The following is a 19572-nucleotide window of genomic DNA, read 5'->3' as shown; positions in this document are numbered from 1 at the left end:
CCTACGGAGGGATTCAGGGATAGAGTTCCAGAGGTAAGGAGCAGCGAGATAGAAAGGATTAAGACGAGAGAGCGCAGTGGGTGTGGATGGTGTAAAGAGACGGAGGCTCTGAGAGGAGCGGAGGAGACGACCAGGAACATGTAGGGAGACCAGTGAAGAAATGTAGTGAGGAGCAGAGGAGTGAAGGGCTTTGAATGTCAGGAGAAGGATTTTGTAAGCTATCCTTTGCTTGACAGGCAGCCATGCAAGAGAGCTTAATTGAGGCTGAGCAGGATCCCTCTTAGGAGAGAGCAGGAGGATCCTGGCAGCAGAGTTTAAGATTGATTGCAGGGGAGAGAGGTGGGAGGCCGGTTAGTAGGAGATTGCAGTAATCTAAGCGGGAAAGGATAAGGGCATAGATTAGTGTTTTAGCTGTTGCTTGTGAAAGAAAGGGGCGTATCTTGGCAATATTGCGGAGGAAAAAGCGGCAGGTTTTGGCAGTGTTATTAATATGGTTAGAGAAGGAGAGGGACTGGTCAAAGATAACCCCAAGGCAGCGTACAGAATTTACAGGGTTGATGGTCATGCCATCAATAGTAATGGTGAAAGGAGGAGGAGGGCCAGGTTTGGGCGGGAAGACCATGAGCTCTGTTTTAGCTAGGGTAAGTTTGAGCTGGCGTCGGTTCATCCAGGAGGAGATAGCCAGGAGGCAGTTACCAATCTGGGTTTGGACATCAGCAGTTAGTGCAGGGGTGTCTAAATATATCTGGATGTCATCTGCATATAGGTGGTATTTAAGACCAAAATAAGAAATAAGGTCTCCTAGAGAGAGAGTGTACAGGGAGAACAGCAGGGGACCAAGCACAGAGCCCTGAGGCACCCCCACACTGAGCGGAACCCCCACACTGAGCGGAACCGGGGTAGAGGATTTGTTAGTAAGAGCGACAGAGAAGGAGCGGTTAGAGAGATAGGAAGAGAACCAGGGTGCAGCCTGATCCCGGATACCCAGAGAATAGAGAGTTTGCATAAGAATAGAATGGTCGACAGTATCAAAAGCAGAGGAAAGGTCTAGGAGAATGAGGACCGAGTAGCGTCCTTTGGCCTTGGCAGTCTGGAGATCATTTGCCACTCTACATAAGGCCGTCTCAGTGGAGTGCGCAGGCCGAAAACCAGACTGCATAGGGTCCAGCAGATTATGGGTGCAGAGGAAGTTAGTGACACGAGAAAAGACAAGACGTTCCAGGAGTTTAGAGGCTGGGGGGGCAGGAGAGAGACGGGACGGTAGTTAGATGGGTCCAGTGTAGCCTTTTTAAGAATGGGTTTGACACATGCTTGTTTGAAGAGAGAGGGAAAAGTACCAGAAGCCAGAGAGGAATTGAATATGTGGGTAAGAGCTGGAGTAAGGGCAGGGGCACACTGTTAGTAGGGATGAGGGCATAGGATCCAGCGAGCAGGGAGTAGGCGGAGAGGAACTGAATATGTGGGTAAGAGCTGGAGTAAGGGCAGGGGCACACTGTTAGTAGGGATGAGGGCATAGGATCCAGCGAGCAGGGAGTAGGCGGAGAGGAACTGAATATGTGGGTAAGGGCTGGAGTAAGGGCAGGGGCACACTGTTAGTAGGGATGAGGGCATAGGATGCAGGGAGTAGGGGGAGAGGGACTGAATATGTGGGTAAGGGCTGGAGTAAGGGCAGGGGCACACTGTTAGTAGGGATGGGGGCATAGGATCCAGCGAGCAGGGAGTAGGCGGAGAGGAACTGAATATGTGGGTAAGAGCTGGAGTAAGGGCAGGGGCACACTGTTAGTAGGGATGGGGGCATAGGATCTAGCGAGCAGGGAGTAGGCGGAGAGGAACTGAATATGTGGGTAAGAGCTGGAGTAAGGGCAGGGGCACACTGTTAGTAGGGATGGGGGCATAGGGCCCAGTGAGCAGGGAGTAGGCGGAGAGGAACTGAATATGTGGGTAAGGGCTGGAGTAAGGGCAGGGGCACACTGTTAGTAGGGATGGGGGCATAGGATCCAGCGAGCAGGGAGTAGGGGGAGAGGGACTGAATATGTGGGTAAGGGCTGGAGTAAGGGCAGGGGCACACTGTTAGTAGGGATGGGGGCATAGGATCCAGCGAGCAGGGAGTAGGCGGAGAGGAACTGAATATGTGGGTAAGGGCAGGGGCACACTGTTAGTAGGGATGGGGGCATAGGATCCAGCGAGCAGGGAGTAGGGGGAGAGGAACTGAATATGTGGGTAAGGGCTGGAGTAAGGGCAGGGGCACACTGTTAGTAGGGATGGGGGCATAGGATCCAGCGAGCAGGGAGTAGGCGGAGAGGAACTGAATATGTGGGTAAGGGCTGGAGTAAGGGCAGGGGCACACTGTTAGTAGGGATGGGGGCATAGGATCCAGCGAGCAGGGAGTAGGCGGAGAGGATCGGAGAAGCTGAGAGACTTCAGACTCAGTTACGAGACTGAAGGAGCTGAATAGGGAGAGAGGAGATTTAGAAAGGTTGAGATTACCGGTATCTGAGGGTTGGGAAAATTGATTGCGGATAGAATCGACTTTGCTTTTAAAGAAGTCAGCAAAGTCCTGGGGGGTGTGTTCAGATACGATTGATTCATTAGGTGAGGGATGAAGTAGCGCGTTAAATATGGAGAATAAGCGCCGCGGGTTTGATTTATTATTATTTATAAGTGTGTTATAGTATGCTTGCTTGGCCTGGGATAGGGCAGTATTGAGGCACACCATAAGAAATTTATAGTGGAGGAAGTCAGCTTTAACGCGTGATTTCCTCCAAATGCGCTCAGCAGATCGTGCACAGGAGCGCAGAAATGGCGTCTGAGGGTTAAGCCAGGGACAGGGATTGCAGGCACGACTGCGTTGGGGCTGCAGGGGGGCATGGGTGTTAATTGCAGATGATAAAATTGAGTTGTAGGTATTTACCAGTAACTCAGGATCAGAGGAAGCACAGGAGGAGGAGAGGCTAGAACTAAGAGAGTTAGAGAGAGCAGTTATATCAACCATTTGCGTGTTGCGAATCAGGGTTTTAGGCTGAGAGTTAGAGGGAGAATGAGACATGTGCGAGATAGAAAAGGAGGAAAACATAAAGGTTTTTTCCCCTTATATTTTATATTTATTTTATATTTTACGCCATTTCAGATTAAATTAATACAGACACCAGCTTTATAAGTTTGTGCATCAGGCAATGTGTGGAGTGTGTAACATGCTGTTATTGGGTATAGCTATTAGCAGCTGCTTTATATACACATTGCTATGTATTCTATAATATAAACATTTTAGCGGAGTCCAGTGGAACAGTGCCCCTGAATGGGCCCTCATTACTGCCAATAGATTTGCCACATCAGTACCACCTAGAACCCTAGGGGAGGGAGGGGCTGCTGAGCAGTGCATAAGTCAAAGGAGGAGGGGTTGCAGGCCGGTGCATCAGAACAAGGAGGGGGGGTTGCAGGCCGGTGCATCAGAACAAGGAGGGGGGGTTGCAGGCCGGTGCATCAGAACAAGGAGGCGGGGTTGCAGGCCGGTGCATCAGAACAAGGAGGGGGGTTGCAGGCCGGTGCATCAGAACAAGGAGGGGGGGTTGCAGGCCGGTGCATCAGAACAAGGAGGAGGGGTTACAGGCCGGTGCATCAGAACAAGGAGGGGGGGTTGCAGGCCGGTACATCAGAACAAGGAGGCGGGGGTTGCAGGCCGGTGCATCAGAACAAGGAGGGGGGGTTGCAGGCCGGTGCATCAGAACAAGGAGGGGGGGGTTGCAGGCCGGTGCATCAGAACAAGGAGGGGGGTTGCAGGCCGGTGCATTCAGAACAAGGAGGGGGGGGTTGCAGGCCGGTGCATCAGAACAAGGAGGGGGGTTGCAGGCCGGTGCATCAGAACAAGGAGGGGGGGTTGCAGGCCGGTGCATCAGAACAAGGAGGGGGGGTTGCAGGCCGGTGCATCAGAACAAGGAGGCGGGGTTGCAGAGTGGCACAGTAGTGCAAGGAGGCGGAGTTGCAGTGTGGCACAGTAGTGCAAGGAGGCGGGGCTGCAGTGTGGCACAGTAGTGCAAGGAGGCGGGGCTGCAGTGTGGCACAGTAGTGCAAGGAGGCGGGGCTGCAGAGTGGCACAGTAGTGCAAGGAGGCGGAGTTGCAGATTGGCACAGTAGTGCAAGGAGTTGGGGTTGCAGTGTGGCACAGTAGTGCAAGGAGTTGGGGTTGCAGTGTGGCACAGTAGTGCAAGGAGGCAGTGTTTCAGGGTGGTGCATCAGTACCAGTACAGGGTGTGTTCCAAAGTAAAACCAGCTGTGACTGGGGGCAGGTTAGGGCTGTGACTGGGGGCAGGTTAGGGCTGTGACTGGGGGCAGGTTAGGGCTGTGACTGGGGGCAGGTTAGGGCTGTGAGTGTGGGGGCAGGTTAGGGCTGTGAGTGTGGGGGCAGGTTAGGGCTGTGACTGGGGGCAGGTTAGGGCTGTGAGTGTGGGGGCAGGTTAGGGCTGTGAGTGTGGGGGCAGGTTAGGGCTGGGAGTGTGGGGGGCAGGTTAGGGCTGTGAGTGTGGGGGCAGGTTAGGGCTGTGAGTGTGGGGGCAGGTTAGGGCTGTGAGTGTGGGGGCAGGTTAGGGCTGTGAGTGTGGGGGCAGGTTAGGGCTGTGAGTGTGGGGGCAGGTTAGGGCTGTGAGTGTGGGGGGCAGGTTAGGGCTGTGACTGGGGGCAGGTTAGGGCTGTGAGTGTGGGGGCAGGTTAGGGCTGTGAGTGTGGGGCAGGTTAGGGCTGGGAGTGTGGGGGGCAGGTTAGGGCTGTGAGTGTGGGGGCAGGTTAGGGCTGTGAGTGGGGGCAGGTTAGGGCTGTGAGTGTGGGGGCAGGTTAGGGCTGTGACTGGGGGCAGGTTAGGGCTGTGACTGGGGGCAGGTTAGGGCTGTGAGTGTGGGGGGCAGGTTAGGGCTGTGAGTGTGGGGGCAGGTTAGGGCTGGGAGTGTGGGGGCAGGTTAGGGCTGGGAGTGTGGGGGGCAGGTTAGGGCTGGGAGTGTGGGGGGCAGGTTAGGGCTGTGACTGGGGGCAGGTTAGGGCTGTGACTGGGGGCAGGTTAGGGCTGTGACTGGGGGCAGGTTAGGGCTGTGACTGGGGGCAGGTTAGGGCTGTGACTGGGGGCAGGTTAGGGCTGTGACTGGGGGCAGGTTAGGGCTGTGACTGGGGGCAGGTATGTCCGGCCTCACTATTATTTTGGATATTTAAATGATAATGTGCAGCAATAAAGGCCGGAACTGCCCTGTCATCTGGGAACCTGCCCTTCCGGCCTCTCTGCTCTGTGCGTAGCCTCAAGGCTTTACTGTCTGATCAACAGGGCTAGCGGCCAGGCACCGGGCAAGTGGGGCAGGCACTGATTCTACTGGCACTGATTCTACTGGCACTGATTCTACTGGTGCTGCCCAATTGCACGGCACTATGTTCCTCCTGTGTGGCACCGGGGGGGGGGGGAATGGGAAGGATCATGTGTAACCGCTTCACATTGTATCCCCACTCGCCGAATTCTCTCCTGTATCCGGTTCAGTAACCAAAATCCCCATGGGGAAGCCAAGGGACATTTCAGCATCTAATATCCTTATCATTTACAGTAGGGGGTACAGTATCCCTTATAATACATGAGTGATACTCAGAGTTCCCTGTATAACTCAGCCTGCAGCCTTGTGCCTTTATATGGGCACAGAACCCCTCAGTGACTGCTAATATCCTTATCATTTACAGTAGGGGGTACATTATCCCTTATAATACATGAGTGATACTCAGAGTTCCCTGTATAACTCAGCCTGCAGCCTTGTGCCTTTATATGGGCACAGAACCCCTCAGTGACTGCTAATATCCTTATCATTTACAGTAGGGGGTACATTATCCCTTATAATACATGAGTGATACTCAGAGTTCCCTGTATAACTCAGCCTGCAGCCTTGTGCCTTTATATGGGCACAGAACCCCTCAGTGACTGCTAATATCCTTATCATTTACAGTAGGGGGTACATTATCCCTTATAATACATGAGTGATACTCAGAGTTCCCTGTATAACTCAGCCTGCAGCCTTGTGCCTTTATATGGGGGGCACAGAACCCCTCAGTGACTGCTAATATCCTTATCATTTACAGTAGGGGGTACATTATCCCTTATAATACATGAGTGATACTCAGAGTTCCCTGTATAACTCAGCCTGCAGCCTTGTGCCTTTATATGGGCACAGAACCCCTCAGTGACTGCTAATATGTGTTCTGGGATTCTGGGTAAAAATGTATGGCCAATGGCATAGGTGGCTTCTGAGTAGCCCATTTAATAAGTGCACCCCCCCACCTGTGACTCACCTGTACCCCTGAGCTCTTCTTATTGGCTGCGCATCTGTATGAATACATACACCCTCCCCCCCCCACACACACCTGTGACTCACCTGTGCCCCTAAGCTCTTCTGATTGGCTGCCCCTGTCTGTATGAATAAGTGCACCCCCCCCCCCACACCCGTGACTCACCTGTACCCCTGAGCTCTTTTGATTAGTTGCCTCTTCTCTGATTGCTCTTAGTTGGTGCATTAACCCTTTGTAGCCCCCTGAGGAATTGTCTGTGGGTTTATAGAGCAGAGTCAACATGTGCCTGTGCCGGGAAACTTTAAAGGGCAACTTGCCCTTAGATTAGCACATCAAGTCATGAAAAGCTGAGTCTGCATTTGGGGGCAAAATATGTAGGTTCCTACAATCCTGTAGCATTCTGAGATCCCACCAGGCTCAGTTCTGGTGGTTCTGGTGGCATTGTGGGTCGGCTAGCAGTGTAGGGCAGGGCTGCCCAACGTATTGGACATAGCGGAACCATTATTCCTCATACAGCATCATAGGGTTGCCACCTCGTGGGTCCATATTATACCAGCCTTCAGGGGGGGGGGTGGAAATATGGGCAAATGGGGGTTGGGGTGGGGAAATGGGCAAAGTGGAGGTGGGCCTGATTTTATTGGGGGAATTGGGCAGTGGAGAAGGTGAGGGTCTTACACCAGTACGTAGCTGGAAAATGTGTAATACTGGCCCTGGCACTAGTTGGTGTTTACCGGCAAGGAAACCCTATTAGGTAGGCAATGCTATTGCCCCCCCAGCTGGGCCTCCTCCTACGGAACAAGGAGTTCTGGTTCTTGCTCAGTGGAAGCGCCGGGTTATCCTGTCCTACAGGCACCCATGGGCCCTATAATAACCCAGCACTAAATCTGAGTATTCTTTATACATGGCTCAAGGCAAGGGATCCATGTTGTGAGTAAATACTGTGTATATTGGTGTAATGTGTGTGTGTGTGTGTGTGTGTGTGTGTGTGTGTGTGTGTGTGTGTGTGTGTGTGTGTGTGTGTGTGTGTGCTGGTTGTGGCCATATATGGAAATAAAGCCCTAACACCTAACGTGAGCGGAATAAAGTGCTTGTGATCCACAACCCGAATTTCCAGTTTCCCCCCCCAACCTGTTTCTGCACAAAGTCAATAGTAAACACATAAAAAGTCCTCGTATTACATGTTTTCAGCCACACCTCGGGCCGGCATTGCATAATCTCTGGGTTCCAAAGGATAGCGGCCCAAGCGCCGGCCCAGGGGGCCCCCACTCACATTCCTGCCTGGGGTTCCTTGGGTCAGAACCACTAAATTGGTTCCACTTCCCCTGGGGGTCTAGTTAATGGCATCAAAGTTGGACAGTTCTGCCAGAGCCCCAGATGTTGTCCAACTGTGCCCCTACCCAGCCTACAACTCCCATCAGCCTTTTCTTAACTCTAGGAGTATATAGAAATCCAGATATTGTCCCATTGTCCAACAGAACTTTCCATTGTCCTTGTACCCAGAGCACCATACAGTGCATAAGGCGATGGCACCCTGGGCACTTGCCCACTGGGAAATCTCCTCTCCCACAGGTGATAATGTGCCCAACAATACCTGCCTCCTTCCGCATTTTTGGGCGATTACCACGGATTGGCGCATATAATGTGTTTCACCTGCGGTGATTGGAAGGGGCAGGTATTACTGGGTGCTTCATTTCCCATCGGGCAAAAAAGGTGCCCCATGGCCATGTCCCACCAAGTTGGCAGTCAGTTGGCCCATGCAAGAACCAGAAACTGTTCCACCCCACCCAGTATCTGACCAAGCCAGACAAAGATCTACATATGCCCCCTAAGTGAAGCCATTGTTGCCCCAAGGGCTGAAGGATCCAAACCTAATTTGACTCATTACTTGGTGGAACCCCGGCAATAAATCCAACCCATTCCTAACTCCAGGTTGGCCAATAGCCCAACACTCTGATTGGGAAATGTCAGCAGACTCCCAGCAATCCCAGTAGTTCGCCCTACATACAGATACATGGCTTTTGAATTGAAACTGGTTGGATGAGCTGATCGCTCTGTGTGTGGCCAGTTACGACTTCTAGAACGTCCCACAGAAGCTTCTATGGGCTCCTAATAAGCATCTCCCCTTTCAGTTATAGGAATGTTTTCTGTGGCTAATTTTGCCCCCAGAATTCTGCCCCCATAGCTAGCTAACTACCCTCCTCTCATTGCAATTGTAGAGGGTATAAATGGGCAGGGCAGTTATTCCTGCTACCTCTCCTGGGGGCCACTGCCATATAATGATATATGTAGGGAAGTTCTGGTCCAGTTAAGGGAGTGCAATGAACATATCAATATATTGAGTGCAATCCCACAGGGCGAGACTGCAGATTAGGGTGCCATTAGCCTAAATGTGTTATTTGCTCCGCTATGCAATTACCTAGATCCCATAGTCTTACTGAATTTCCACCTGTTTAGGAGACCTCTCCCACCTTCCAAGCTAATTGCACCGTGATCCCTCCTCATCCTGCCCAGCACCCAGGGATTACTGGAAAGGGACCCCACCTTAACAGCTGATCCCCTACCCCCACGCCCTGCCGCTGCCTTTGTCTCTTCTCTTGCCCCAAGGGAAATGCTTTAAATATTCTTTGCATAAAGGTTTCATATTATCTGTTGTTTTATTGCGTAGAAATAGAACCTTGGCAAGGCTGGGGACCTGGGGCCCTTATCGGGGGGGGGGGGGGGGATACATTATTGACAATATTGTATTATACAGGGTGTATTTGCTCCTCTAAGGGGTCCCTTGAGCAAGTCCGGAAGACTTAAGACCACTGTAGACATCAGTTTGCTCCAATCAGCTCCAACTGGCCAATCAGAATAGAGAAGTTGTGTTATATAATGAACCTGTTCCCTGTGCTGTACTCTGATTGGTTATCCAGACCTGGTATAGAAAGGAGAGGAAAGGCACTCTAGGGGGCAGAATGTTAATGGGATAAATTAGAGGAAAATATCATTTATTTCATTATGAACACGGAAGAGACAGAGACTTTGGGGCATAGAAATATAATCATTGCCCCTGCTGTTATAGGTAGATTTTATACAGCCCGTTTAGAAGGGCACTCTAATATATTGTTATTCATACCCATTCCGGTACCGCCGGTGTGACCCAGAAATGTGCTGCTCCATTGCACCCTTAGCCCTCGCCCCTCTGTGCCAATAATGTCAATATTTAACCTTATACCCAAGCCGGGCACTAACGGGCCGCAGACTGAGGAGTCTCCTTGTAACCTTTGCCAAGCTGAACGTATATCCCTAGGGGGGGCAACTACCCTTCAGGCACAGACAGGGACATTGATACCCCTTTACATGACTGCTTGCAGGCAGTGGGGGATAAATTCTACTTCCTGGGGCCACCGAAGTGCCAAAGTGTCCAAAATCAACTTGTTTGCTTTGACCAGGGGTCTCTAAGGTATAGGCCTACGGGGGGGACCCCTGGGAATGGCCAAGATACTGACCCTCCCAAGCCCCTAAATACCCAAGAAAGACCCAACCATTAATATTGTAACTTATTAAGGAGGAGCCCTGTGTCTGTCCCAGGCTTCCTTTCTACTTGCCTCCAAGCTGGGGCACCCCCAAATCAGCCGACTGGCCCATTGGGTATAGGGTTGGCCCCAGTATCAGTGTGGTCCCACTGCCTGGCTACTACCCGCCACCGGGCCACTTTGCCTGCGAATGCACCCAGGGGGTAATCACTTGGCTTAATGAAGGAGGAGCTCTGTGTCTGTCCCAGGCTTCCTTACTACTTGGCTCCAAGCTGGTGCACCCCCAAACCAGCCAACTAGCCCATTGGGGTGTAGGATTGGCCCCAGTATCAGTGTGGTCCCACTGCCTGGCTACTACCGGCCACTGGGCCATTCAGGGGGTTATCACTTGGCTCAATGAAGGGGCAAGATCTGTGTCTGTTCCATGGTTCCCTTCTACTTGCCTCCAAGCTGGGGCACCCCCAAACCAGCCGACTAGCCCATTGGGGTATAGGATTGGCCCCAGTATCAGTGTGGTCCCACTGCCTGGCTACTTAAGGCCACCAGGCCATTCAGCCTGCGATTGCTCCCAGGGGGTTATGAGGGGGCAATTCCTAGTGTTGTGCTATGAGCCCACTGAGCTGGCAATCACCCTGTGTGTCATTGCCTTTAGGGTCATGGTACTTAATTGTAAAGAAAACAAAAATTTCAGTCATTATGTAGGGGTCCCTGTATAGTAACAGCACTCACTCCTATTAACCGTCTAATACGAGACATCTCCAGTGGGGTCTCCCTGGCCAGTGACTGATTTTAGCAACACAACCTTTGCCCAAGCAGCGAGACAGTCTCACCAATGCTAACGGCTTAGTGAGTGTAGGAGCACGGCCGGCCCCTGTTGGGCGCACACTTGGAAGGTGCAGAGGGGCCGGACCATTGAGCAGGTAGAGGAGGTGGATCAGTGCTGTTCATTCTGAGCTCCTGTTACAGTCTAGTGAAGCTCTGCTGCTGTCAGTGGAACAGCCCTGGAGTTGGGAGTGTGAGCCCTGAGACTAGAAGGGGGGTTTTCTGTCATCTCATCTGCCATTCAGGTAAGTCTTACTAGGTCTGGACCCCTGGGAATCATTTAAATGGAATCTGCCTTCTTATAGACAAAACCAAGGGGCTTGCTGGAGGGGGGAACTTATTAAATATCTGCAGAATTTAATGACCTGATAATTGTGAGTTGTACCTGAAAACCTCTGTCTTGTGTGTAACTGGCACCCTAATGAAATGCCACTCCCAGCACCCTACCCACGGCTGATGGGTGTCAGGGGCTGCGGGGAGTAGTACTTCAGCAACTTGTGGGGGCCCAGGTCTAAATGCATCAATATATTGACTTATATCTCATTGTACGTAGATGTTATAGTGGGATCCCTGCCCCAAAGTCTCTTGTGAGACACCCAGAAAGGAAAGTTCTAGACTTGACAGCCGAGGGGTTTGGGAAGGGTGAGGCGTGTTGTCACTGGCACAGAGAGAGGGGGACCCGCTGGCTACACCCCCATTGCAGCCGTACAAACATCCGCCCTATGTCAGAGGAATTTCTATTCCCTGCAGGCAGCTGTCTCACACAAACAGGGACTGGGCGGCTCAGTGCATGCTGGGAAAATGGAAAATGATGAGCAAAGTGTCAGGTTTCAGCCAGAGAGGATCATGGGCCCAAAGTGCTCAGATGAGCATAAAGGCAAGGTGCCCCCGGCTACATGCAGAGCTCTGATTGCTGCAGTTCAGCCGTATTTCCTCTCCCAATAGGGCCCTGCAGGTCTCACAAGCCCAACCCAAACCCTACGTAGGCGGCTCCAGAAATGTGGGGCCTGGTTCCTAAATGTACGTTAGTCACCGGTCAGATTTCCACTGAGCCCCTCATTGGCCTGTGATAGAATCTATCATTTATTTACCTATCTATTGGTCTATTGGTCTATCTGTCTATCTATCGGTCTATCTGTCTCTTCTATTTATCATCTCTCTTTATATCTATCCATCTATCTATCTATCTATCATCTTTTTATCTATCTATATATCTATCATCTATCTATCTATCTATCATCTTTTTATCTATCTATATATCTATCATCTATCTATTATCTATCTATCATCTATCTATCTATCTATCTGTCTATCTATCTATCTATTATTTATCTATCTACCTATCTATCATCTATCTATATCTATTATCTATTTATCTATCTATCTATTATCTATCTATCATCTGTCTATCTATCTATCTATTATCTATCGGTCTATCTACCGATCTATCATCTGTCTATCTATCTATTGGTATATCTATCTCTCTGTCTCTTCTATTTATCATCTCTCTTTATATCTATCGGTCTATCTACCTATCTATCATCTGTCTATATGTCTATCTGTCTATCATGTCTATCTGTCTATCATCTATCTCTCTTCTATTTATCATCTCTCTTTATATCTATCTATCCACTATCTCTAATTATCTTTATCATCTATCTATCTATCTCTCCTATTTATCATATCTTATATCTATCTATTATCTATATTTATCTAGATATTTATTATCTACCTTTCTATCATCTCTAATTATCGATCTGTTTCTATCATCTATCTATCTCTCCTACTTATAATCTCTCTTTATATCTATCTATCTATCTATCTATCTATCATCTATCTATCTATCATCGGTCTATCAACCCTAATTATCTATGCCTATCTATCTCTCCTATGATCTCTTTATATCTATCTATATCTATCTATCATCTGTCATCTATCTATCAATTACCTTTTCAGCTACAGAATCTATTATCTATCTATATCTATATACACACATATCTCTATTATGTACTTATGTACCCAGCGCTGTACAGTAGAATACATTAATACAAACAGGGGGTTATTAAGAGAATAATAGATAAATACACAGTATAACAATAAATACAAGTTACAGTTGCAATAATATAAGAGTCAAAGACACAAGAGGATGGAGGTCCCTGCCCCGTAGAGCTTACAGTCTATATCCGATCTGTCTGTGTATCAGTAAGTGATGGAGTAGCTGATATTACAGTGACCCCTGGTTCTCAGTTGGGGGGGGTGAGACCCCCAGGACAGTGTAAGCACAGCACAAATTTAGGACAAATCTCGGCCGATTTAATTCAGCCCTTGATTTTTGTGTGTTTTGAATTATTGACCTTTCTATTTTGCATCTTTCCGAAATGAAACTGAAAATGCTGCCTTGGTATCTAGGGTAAATAACCTTAGCAACCAGACAGCAGCAGCCAGAGAACAGTTTAGGGTGAGATTTGAGGTATTTTGCCAATGGAGCTGACTGTAGGGGAGTTGGCACAGCAGGGCACGATGGCAGTGGTGCCACTTTATACCAGCCTCACCCAGCCTGCAGGGCTGCCTTTGCCATTGAGTTACAACTCCCAGCACCCACCCACAAGCAAAAGAAGCTGTGTTTCAACAGCAGCTGTAGGGTTAATATACATAGGGTGCCCAGCTGGTCTTCCTTGCCCCAATTACCACCAACTGAGATGGCACTAAAGGCCACTTAGGGTCAGATTTAGGGTCTGCTGCCCCCGGCAGCGACTGGCACCACAGTGTTGTTATATCTCTGTTAGCGGGTACTGCCCTAACCTTGCACCCTTAGGGGTGGCTGGCACCCAGGCTGGCACAGAGCACCCCGTTTTTGGCTTGTGGCTGGCATTAGGGCACAGTCCCATTGTGACTATTTGTACTTAGAAGGGAATTTATCCGTGTGCTAAAGGCACGGCACATTCTGTAACCCCAAGACAGTTACACCCTTGGGCAGGCCGCCCAGTCCTCCCCACTCCTTACTGTCTGCTCGAAATCTGTACTGTGTGTGTCTCTAATATGCAATGCACTACATTTCCCATCATCCCCCTGACATCCGAGGCTTCTGGGAGTTTAATAACAGTCAGAACAGTCAGTTCATTAGGGCAGTGGGTTTGGGTCCCATGTCCCGCAGAGCCTCAAGGCCCAAGTTAAACATTAGTAAGGTCCAGACTGGGTTAGTTAGTGCATGACTGTACTAGTAATGGCTAACCCAGCTATTTGTTACATGTATCTACGGCTGTTAACACTTTCCATAGATCTTCGAATATAAATTGTCTGATCCCCCCCCCCCCCCCCATTGTAAGCAGCAGTCCTGCCCTGCTTTATGGCTGAGATTCTAGCTATCTGTATAACAGAGCATTCTGTCACAGTGGCACAGATCCTATCTGATCCCCCCATTGTAAGCAGCAGTCCTGCCCTGCTTTATGGCTGAGATTCTAGCTATCTGTATAACAGAGCATTCTGTCACAGTGGCACAGATCCTATCTGATCCCCCCCCCATTGTAAGCAGCAGTCCTGCCCTGCTTTATGGCTGAGATTCTAGCTATCTGTATAACAGAGCATTCTGTCACAGTGGCACAGATCCTATCTGATCCCCCCCCATTGTAAGCAGCAGTCCTGCCCTGCTTTATGGCTGAGATTCTAGCTATCTGTATAACAGAGCATTCTGTCACAGTGGCACAGATCCTATCTGATCCCCCCCATTGTAAGCAGCAGTCCTGCCCTGCTTTATGGCTGAGATTCTAGCTATCTGTATAACAGAGCATTCTGTCACAGTGGCACAGATCCTATCGGATCCCCCCATTGTAAGCAGCAGTCCTGCCCTGCTTTATGGCTCAGATTCTAGCTATCTGTATAACAGAGCATTCTGTCACAGTGGCACAGTTCCTATCTGATCCCCCCATTGTAAGCAGCAGTCCTGCCCTGCTTTATGGCTGAGATTCTAGCTATCTGTATAACAGAGCATTCTGTCACAGTGGCACAGATCCTATCTGATCCCCCCATTGTAAGCAGCAGTCCTGCCCTGCTTTATGGCTGAGATTCTAGCTATCTGTATAACAGAGCATTCTGTCACAGTGGCACAGATCCTATCTGATCCCCCCATTGTAAGCAGCAGTCCTGCCCTGCTTTATGGCTGAGATTCTAGCTATCTGTATAACAGAGCATTTTGTCACAGTGGCACAGATCCTATCTGATCCCCCTCATTGTAAGCAGCAGTCCTGTCCTGCTTTATGGCTGAGATTCTAGCTATCTGTATAACAGAGCATTCTGTCAGAGTGGCACAGATCCTATCTGATCCCCCCCCCATTGTAAGCAGCAGTCCTGCCCTGCTTTATGGCTGAGATTCTAGCTATCTGTATAACAGAGCATTCTGTCACAGTGGCACAGATCCTATCTGATCCCCCCCATTGTAAGCAGCAGTCCTGCCCTGCTTTATGGCTGAGATTCTAGCTATCTGTATAACAGAGCATTCTGTCACAGTGGCACAGATCCTATCTGATCCCCCCATTGTAAGCAGCAGTCCTGCCCTGCTTTATGGCTGAGATTCTAGCTATCTGTATAACAGAGCATTCTGTCACAGTGGCACAGACCCTATCTGATCCCCCCCATTGTAAGCAGCAGTCCTGCCCTGCTTTATGGCTGAGATTCTAGCTATCTGTATAACAGAGCATTCTGTCACAGTGGCACAGATCCTATCTGATCCCCCCCCATTGTAAGCAGCAGTCCTGCCCTGCTTTATGGCTGTTGTTCCTATGGGGCCCGTGCTTATGAGTATGATTGGAGACTGAGTAAAGTACAATTTATGTAGGAGATTTTTTGGTTAATTGTTTTACCACAGCTCAGCACTCAGTTCTATCTCAAAGCTTTCGGGTCAGGCAGCCTCCACCCAACAAATCTCTGCTGCTCACTCCCTGGAGGGAACAGTGTGGGATTGTGTGTCAGGCCGAACCCACAGGCCGGACAGGGGACCCATATGGACTGGGTGCAGTTTAACTACAGAATCACCTGTGAGGAACCTTCCCACACGCCCGGCTGAGTCTGACAAGTGCCAAGCTGACATTCACTTTGAGCAAACAAACCCCCCCCCCCCCCTCCTCTCCTCTCCTGACGATACAGGGCCTATTATTTGTCAGGCCAGGCTCCATGGCAACCGTTGTCATGATGTGTCAGGGGCGGGACCTGCCAGTAAAATGAAAGCAATGAGGGCAGTGTGAGGTAAAACTGTAAACTCAGAGGTGATGAGGAACCTAAATGTTTCATTTCCAACACGTTTTGCCTTTTTTATATCTTATTTCGTATTAAATCTGCTAATATCTGTGAAATTGCTACTAACAGTTGATGCTCAGAAGAGAATGTTTCCTTTTATTAGAGTTTTTGACTTTGGAACTAGATCCCCTTTGATTGGTTTCACCTGGCCCTGTCATCCAGGGTTGGACTGGGGAATGCAGGGCCCACCGGGGCTCATGCAGGTGCCCCCGCCGGCCGCGTCCCCTAACCCCCCCCGCAGGGGCCCCCTTAACCCCTCCAAAGGGTCCCCCACCCGACATCCTCCCCCTCCAGGGGAGGAACGGTCGGGCAGGGGGAGTGCCGGCAAGGGTCGGTTCTGGGCCCCCGGGGCCCACTGGGATTTGTCCCGGTGTCCCAGCGTCCCAGTCCGTCCCTGCTGTCATCAGCCCCCCTCACCCAAAGTAGGGTTGGGGGTACATAGTAAATATTTGATAGAAACCAAAAATATATTCAACCATGATACTGAATTAGGCCTCGTTGCCACGCTCGAATGGTAGAACCCGCAAAGCTGTCAATCATATCTGATCAATCTGGGGCAGTGTGTGAGTTTATCCTGAAATACCAGATTGCTGAGCGCGAGCGAGATATTCATGACTTGCCGCTGGCAGTTTTGTGTCATATAAAACTATTCCCCCAAACAATGTAGGTCTCTAAAACAAATATATCTCATAAACAGCTTATATATAAAACCCTGCTTCATCTAAATAAACCATTTTCATATAAATATACTTTAGCAGTATGTGCCATTGGGTAATCCTAAATAGGAAACTGCCATTTTAGGTACTAAGGGCCGCCCCCTGGGATCATAGGAGTCACAGTGCACACAAACAAGCCAAGGCACACATACATGCTAGGCCCCATCAGCCAATGAATAGACAGAGTTCTGCCTTTTGCTCCCACACTACTTCTTGTTACAGTGAGAGCTGCATCACTTCCTGTCAGCTGATCTCTGAGGGAGCACACAGCCCATCACAAAATGGCGGCTCAAGGGAAAGGATGTTAAAGGGCAATATTTACTGATATATAAATTCCAGTTTGGCAAAATTCTTTAATAGGCCACTTAACATAATATAAACTGTCTGTTACGTATTCATTCTGGGGGTGTAGTTTCCCTTTAAGCCAGGCTGCATGGAGCCAGGCTGGCAAATTTGGAATGGGTCAGGGGACTTGTGACGACTCCTTGCCTCCTGATAATTAAATCCCCCCCATAGTCTCAACAGGGCACCTGTTGTTTGTTAGGCAGAGATTCCAGGGTTTCTCACCACAGGAAATGGCTGTGTGAAGCGGTTTCACTTCCAAGTGTGCACAAGTTGGGCGTGCCGGCACGAAGCATCCAGGGTGGCTGGCATCTGTACAATAGTACCGCACACTAGTAAAGACTAAAAAAAGGCACAAAGGGACAGCAAAGCAAATACACAGGAGACACACGGCTTTTGTGATGGAACCTGCTAAGATCTACAAACATCATAACTGGGAGGGGGAAAGAGAGAGGTCCCACGCCACCCCCAAGCCGCCTTCAGTTACCTGACTCCCTGAGCAATATTTCTTTTTTCTGTAGTAAAAAATGCCCCAAGGCTTAGGGAACACCAGAAATTTTGAACACCACAGGGCTCTCAGAATGGTGGTCAAAAGCCTTTTCCCACCACTCCATGGCCCAATCACCTGGTGTATGATAGGCCAGGCAATAACCATTCAAGTGAATGGAAATGACCCCCAAAGTAAGCTTAAATTGCTGATAACTCTTTGGGGTTTAGCCAATATCTTAGGGGTCTCAAGGTCTATGACCAAAGTCTCAGTCCTGTAGTTCTTTGTACGATTTACTGGTGTTGGCAGTAGTGCTAGACTTCTTGGGTGTCCACAGTGGATTTATTTAATTGCATGAGGGCAAAAAAGGAATCATTAGGTCCAAAAAACCAAGGAGCTGAGGTCTTCAGACCTCTTGGGTTCCCTCACCCTGTTTAAAGTTCAACAATGGTCATTTGATCTCATATATATACATCTTTATCCCAGATCTCACCCTAACTAAACTTCAAGCTGGGCTTTCAGTTGTGAGATCTTTGAGATCAAATGACCATTGTTGAACTTTAAACAGGGTGAGGGAACCCAAGAGCTCTGAAGACCTCAGCTCCTTGGTTTTTTGGATCTAATGATTCTTTTTTCCATCACATTGGGCTTCCGACATTCGGGCCCATTACTCTACTGGTTGGTTGTCCAATATGAACTATGGTCATTAATTTGTGGCCCTGACTGTGGACACTTGGGGCGCTAGTTGAAAAATGAAGAAAAAGCAAAATGGTTTCTGTAGAACTCAAGTGGAACCTTTGTGGCCAGCAGCACTGACCAATATGATTTAACCACAGTAGTGATGAATTATTCATTATGGATAAACTAGAATGGCGAGTTGACAAACAGTTGAGCCTCCCCGTAGAATTCAAGTTGGTCTGTCCAAACTCTGCTGTTGGTATCCCCCAACCCTCGTCCCTATGGTGGGTCATTTAATGACCTATAAGTAACAGGAGCCCCACTTGCATCCCCTTTCCTTGGGGCCTAGTGGGGAAACTGTTACCACCGGTTTGTGCAGCCAAATCACTCTCCAGTCCCCAGTCAATATCCGAATACATGGATTTTTTTAAGACCAGGCCTAGGGCACAATGGTTATATGGTTAATGTTTTATCATACGTAATGTAATATGCATTGGGTTTAAAATCTGTGAGTGGGGTTTATTACATTCCAGTTATGATTATAGCCCGGCTCCGCCTCCCCAGCCTGGCAAGAAAGAGACCATGAAATCCGATTCTCTTTACCTTTTGGAAATGGAATTCGCCGGTATGAGTGGGAATGTAGATCCCTAATCCTCACTAAAATAGCACGTGAATGACACACTAGCAGAAACCATTGTCTGCCAGAGGGGGGGTTCCCGACTGCATCACGCAAAGTACTGGGGTCATGTGATAACAGAACAATGCCCCCATAATCCTTGGTGGGTAAATAGAGCGCACCTGGCGTTCCTACATGGGAAAGTGCATCCTGGCGCTTCCACAAAACATTTCAGTATTTCTGTTCAACTTGTTGTTACCCAATGGTTTCACAGGGCTCAGAGTTGGGGGGAAAGGGAGTCCCCAGAGAAGAGAGCTGAGATAGAAGAGACCCCAGAGAAGAGAGCTAAGGTAGAAGGAACCCCAGAAAAGAGAGCTGAGGTAGAAGAAACCCCAGAAAAGAGAGCTGAGGTAGAAGAAACCCCAGAGAAAAGAGCTGAGGTAGAAGAGACCCCAGAGAAAAGAGCTGAGGTAGAAGAGACCCCAGAGAAAAGAGCTGAGGTAGAAGAGACCCCAGAGAAAAGAGCTGAGGTAGAAGAGACCCCAGAGAAGAGAGCTGAGGTAGAAGAAACCCCAGAGAAAAGAGCTGAGGTAGAAGAGGCCCCAGAGAAGAGAGCTGAGGTAGAAGAAGCCCCAGAGAAGAGAGCTGAGGTAGAAGAGACCCCAGAGAAGAGAGCTTAGGTCGAAGAGACCCCAGAGAAGAGAGCTGAGGTCGAAGAGACCCCAGAGAGAGAGCTGAGGTAGAAGAAGCCCCAGAGAAGAGAGCTGAGGTAGAAGAAGCCCCAGAGAAGGGAGCTGAGGT

General features: G+C 49.4%; 1 protein-coding gene across 1 annotated transcript in view; it reads left to right on the top strand.

Moving 5' to 3' along the window:
• Positions 1 to 10797: 10797 nt before the first annotated feature.
• Positions 10798 to 19572, top strand: part of vill (villin like) — a 33732-nt gene continuing 24957 nt past the window's right edge. Inside the window, 1 exon segment of the mRNA NM_001005657.1 lies at positions 10798 to 10888. The gene's annotated coding sequence lies outside the window, so the exon portion shown is untranslated.

This window comes from Xenopus tropicalis, chromosome 6 (genome assembly GCF_000004195.4).
Source record: "Xenopus tropicalis strain Nigerian chromosome 6, UCB_Xtro_10.0, whole genome shotgun sequence".
Lineage (NCBI taxonomy): Eukaryota > Metazoa > Chordata > Amphibia > Anura > Pipidae > Xenopus > Xenopus tropicalis.
Note: the sequence above shows the minus strand (reverse complement) of the source record. Positions and strands in the feature narration are given on the sequence as shown.